General features: G+C 45.8%; 1 pseudogene; it reads right to left on the bottom strand.

The window, feature by feature from the left end:
- Positions 1-309: 309 nt before the first annotated feature.
- On the bottom strand, positions 310-755 carry LOC112643539 (mitochondrial pyruvate carrier 1-like; annotated as a pseudogene).
- Between the last annotated feature and the right edge of the window lie 4,333 nt (positions 756-5,088).

Here is a 5,088-nt window from a genome sequence, read left to right as displayed (position 1 = left end):
ATTGGTTTTCAGTAAAGAAAGTTAAATGGATTAAAAAAAACTGGCGATGACAGTGTAAGTATGGCCAGCTGTCGGTGGTCTCATGGTCATTAAAGAGTTAAAGATTCTGAGTATTTAAGTGCTAATAATTACAATTTTTATCCAATTTTTTATTAAGTAAATTCTAGCAAGTAATATACATATTACTGCAGATAAAACCATCATTGGGAATTATTAAATTGATTGCATATTTTGAGCTACTCTTTATGAAGAGAAGTAAAATACTTGGTATGTGTAAGGCAGCAGAGAGTTGGCTTAGGGACTCTCAGCTATTTCTAGAAAAATTGGTTAGTAAAAATAGCATTCAGCTTATTTTCCTTAGCAAGACTATTCTGAGGATGGAATCTGTGACTCAGCAGCAGCGCAGACGCTGTCCCTTCAAACACCTGGTTGCCCATTTTCCACTGTTATGCTGATGCCTTTTTACTCATCTCATGTTTGATTAGGCGTCCTCCCTGAATGAGCTGGGCTACTTCATTTGTGGCATGGCATGCAAACAGAAGCCAGGTTCAAGGCTGGACCTTGTAGGCAAATCTCATGAATGTCAAGGAGTAACAACAGAGGGCAAATGTCATCCGCCCACTGATAATCTCTGGAGACTTTTTCATGTCATTGATGGCAGCAATGGGAAGACCCCAGTTGGCTACAGGGCCCCAGAAATGCGTACTCATGAGGCAGTCCCAAAAGTCCTTGCTCCGGACATAGTCTGCCACCAACAAGAAATGTTGGCGAGGATGTGGAGAAAGGGGAACCCTCTTGCATTGTTGGTGAGAGTGCAAACTGGTGCAGCCACTCTGGAAAAGTGTCCCCAGGACAGGAGAGCCCAGCCTGGAGAAGCAGGAGTTTCACCATTCTTCCCGGACAGGAAGGCGCTCTCAGGGAGTTAGAGCAGGATCCCAGGAGGGCAGGGATGACCTCAGACTCCCAGGGACACTAACAGACCACCTGCGCCCCAGGGAGAGCACACCACACCCCACGGCTGAGCTCCCTAAAGGGCTGCAGCGTGCCTGGCTGGACCCGTGAACAACTCAGAGGCAGCTCAGGTGGAGGCACCTGGGGCAGGGGGCTGCTCGTCCAAGGGAGCAGCTCGGAGGCAGCTTGAGCAGCGGGGGGTCTCCACAGCCCCCAGGAGCAGCTCAGATGCGGCTACAGCAGAGGCTCCACGCAGAAGGGGCTGCGCAGCTGGGAGCGCGAATCCAACAGCGCAGGCCGGGAGCACAGGGTGCCTGCGGACACAGTCCAGGATCCGGCGCTCCCCCGGGGACAGGCAGAGGCCAGGAGGGACAGGACAGCAAGGACACTCCTGCCCCAAGTTGAGCAGATCAGCGGCCCCTCCCCCAGAGCATCCAGGCCCCTGCAGACTGAGAGCTCCGTAGTTACTGCAGGAGCTGATTCCAGGGCTCTAGAGCTGGCCGCCGCCACTGTTGTTGTTCCTACTGGGGCCTCACAGGATAAAAAAACCCCAATAAGCCTCATAGTGCCCTCACTGTATAAACAGGTTAAACATCTTTCACTGAGCCCTGAACCAGGCAGGGGGCTGAGCAGCTCCCCAAAGTGCTAACACCTGAAAATCAGAACAGCAAGCCCCTACCCCAGAAGACCAGCTAGACAGACAGGAAAAAAAAATTATTGATCAACCAGTGCTGGAAAGTTCCAGTGGAAGTCGAGGAATTTACAGTATACAGAATCAGAGTGTACTCCCCTTATTTTTTTTTGTTTTTTGTTTTTTGATTTCTGTTTGTTCCTCTCCCCCCCCATATTTTTGTTTTTCTCTTTTCTTCTCTTTTTTTACTTTTTTCTCTTTTTTCTCTTCTTTTTTAAGTTTTTTTTCTTTCCTTCCTTCTCTTCTCTCTTTTTCTCCTTTCCCCAATAGAAATTGTTTTTGGCAACTCTGCACTGAGCAAAATGACTAGAAGGAAAACCTTACCTCAAAAGAAAGAACCAGAAACAGTCCTCGCTCCCACAGAGTTACAAAATTTGGATTACAATTCAATGTCAGAAAGCCCATTCAGAAGCACTATTATAAAGCTACTGGTGGCTCTAGAAAAAAGCATAAAGGACTCAAGAGACTTCATGACTGCAAAATTTAGATCTAATCAGGCCGAAATTAAAAATCACTTAAATCACTTAAAAATCCAAACTAGAGGTCCTACAGACCAGGGTTGATGAGGTGGAAGAACGAGTGAGTAACATAGAAGACAGGTTGATGGCAAGGAAGGAAGCAGAGGAAAAGAGAGAAAAACAAAAGACCATGAGGAAAGGTTAAGGGAAGTAAATGACAGCTTAAGAAGGAAAAATCTACATTTAAAGGGGGTTCCAGAGGGTGTCGAAAGGAACAGAGGACCAGAAAGTGTATGAGAACAAATCATAGCAGAGAACTTCCCTAACTTGAGGAAGGAATCAGGCATGAAGATCCTGGAGCTAGAGTGATCCTCCCCTAAAAGCAATAAAAACCATTCAACACCCTGATATTTCATCATGAAACTTCCAAATTCCAAAGATAGAGAAGATCCTCAAAGCAACAAGATACAAAGGATCCCTAAACTTTATGAGGAGAAGTAGTAGGTTAACAGCAGACCTCTCCCCAGCGACCTGGGTGGCCAGAAAGGGCTGGCATGATATATTCAGGGTCCTAAATGAATTGCCAACATATAGCATATCTCCCATGGTCATCACGTCAAGTGCCCCCCTCAGCGCATGTCATCCAGTCACCCCAACCATCCAGGAAACTCCCTTACCAGTACCCCTTTTTCATTGCTCAGAGTTAGGAGTCTCTCATATTCTGTCATCATCAACTGATATTTTCACTCATTTTCTCTCCGTTTCCCTTTATTCCCTTTCACTATTTTTTATTATGCCAAATGAATGAGACCATATAATGATTGCCTATCTCTGATTGACTATTTTCCCTCAGCATTATACCCTCCAGTTCCATCCACATCGAAGCAAGTAGTATCTCTTTGTCGTTTCTATTCTTTTCTTTTTTCTTTTTTTTGTACTTAACAAATATATTCAGAACATTTCATCCTAAAGCAGCAGAAGACAGTCTTTTTGAGTGCATATGAAACATTCTCCAGAATAGATCACATACCAGGTCACAAATCAGACCTGAACAAGTACAAAAAGATGAAGACTATACCATGCATAGTTTCCAACCACAATGCCATGAAACTTAAGGTCAACCACAAGAAAAAAACTGGAAATACCACTAATACATGGGGGTTAAAGAATATCCTACTGCTTATAATGAATGGGTTAATCAGAAATTAAAGTGTAAATTAAAAAATACATGGAAGGAAATGAAAATGAAAACATGAAGGTAATATTAAAAGATGTCTTTACTGATCCTCTGATTTTCACACATGCTCTTCTTAACCTCCATTATGGAGTTCATCCAATTTCTACCAGGTATTTGGGATTAATCACCCAGCCAGCATAGTAACTTCCTTCCTTGCCTATTGATTCAGGGGCCTGAAGAGCTCAAAGTGGCCAGGCACCAGTTTCAATTTCCAGATCAGTGGGATTGTTTTTGTGTCTCTCTTTGAACCTGAGACCTCTAGGCCAGCAGAATAATAAATCGTGGGAAAGAAAGAAACATTTTGCAAGTAGATCATGACGGGTTATAGTGAGTAGTACAACTCCCAGTTCCAGTCCTTGATTCCTGCACCTGTAAATGTGAGCTATGTGAGAAACAGCATCATACATTAGAAGCTGATTTAGAAGATATATAGCCCTCTGGGGAACCTTGTCCTACCCTGCAAGGAATTGCCACCTAGATAGCACTACAGCTGAATCTTTTATTTTTAATTTTTCTTAAATTTATTTTTTATTGGTGTTCAATTTGCCAACATATAGAATAACACCCAGTGCTCATCCCATCAAGTGCCCTTCTCAGTGCCTGTCACCCAGTGACCCCCAAGCCATGCCCACCTCCCTTTCTACCACCTCTAGTTCATTTCCCAGAGTTTGGAGTCTCTCATTCTGTTTCCCTTTCTGATTTTTCAGACTGATTTTATCTCATTTCCGCTTTATTTCCTTTCACTATGTTTTATAGTCCCCAAATGAAGGAGACCATATAATATTTGTCCTTCTCCGATTGACTTATTTCACTCGGCATAATACCCTCCAGTTACAACCACATCAAAGCAAACGATGGGTATTTGTCGTTTCTAATGGGTGATTGAGTTCAAATTTTTAAAGAGTAAAATGAAAGTAAGATAAAATAAAATATGTGTGTAAATTCAATGGGAAAATAGGAAGTCAAAATAATGAGAGACATGGCTGTCGACAAGATGGGGGAAGTGTAGGATCCCGAAATCACCTGTCCTCATCAACTTACCTAGATAACTTTCAAATCATCCTGAAACCCGATGAATTCGTCCTCTGATTTAAAGAGAGAATAGCTGGAAGGCTAAAGTGAGAAGCGTTTGCGCTTCTATCAAGGTAGAAACACGGAAAAATAAATGAGTACACTCCAATGGGAGAGAGCCTCCACAAGGAGCCAGGCTAAGGCCAGGCAGGAGAGACTCCAGGACGGGAAAGCCCAGACCGGGAGAATCAGGAACTTGACCAACATTCCTGGATGGAAAGGCACTCACAGGGAACTCAGGCAGGATCCCAGGATGGGCAGTGGAGCCCCCAGGTTCCCGGGGTCACTAACATAGGAAATGGGGAGAGCCGCCACAGACCATGGACGGAGCTCCAGCAATGGCTGGAGCGCGTACCCAGTGGGCCCCGGAACAGCGCAGGTGGCGGCTCTGGCAGCGGCTCGGCTAGGAGGGGAATGCATGGCCCTGGGAGAGCAATTCCAGAGGCACAGGCCCCGGACCCCAGGGTGCTGGGGGACACAGCAAGGATCCGGCGATCCCCTTGGGACATGTGGGGGCCGGGAGGACACAGGACCGCGAGGACGCTCCTGCCGCCGGGCACCCCCGAGCTGTGCAGGTCAGTTCCCCCCATGCCCGCAGCATCCAGGCTCCCACGGACTGGGGTCTGCAGGAGTTACTGCGGGAGCTGACTCTAGGGCTGAAGAGCTGGCCACCGCCAGTG

Source organism: Canis lupus, chromosome 8, assembly GCF_003254725.2.
Source record: "Canis lupus dingo isolate Sandy chromosome 8, ASM325472v2, whole genome shotgun sequence".
Taxonomy (NCBI): Eukaryota; Metazoa; Chordata; class Mammalia; order Carnivora; family Canidae; genus Canis; species Canis lupus.
Note: the sequence above shows the minus strand (reverse complement) of the source record. Positions and strands in the feature narration are given on the sequence as shown.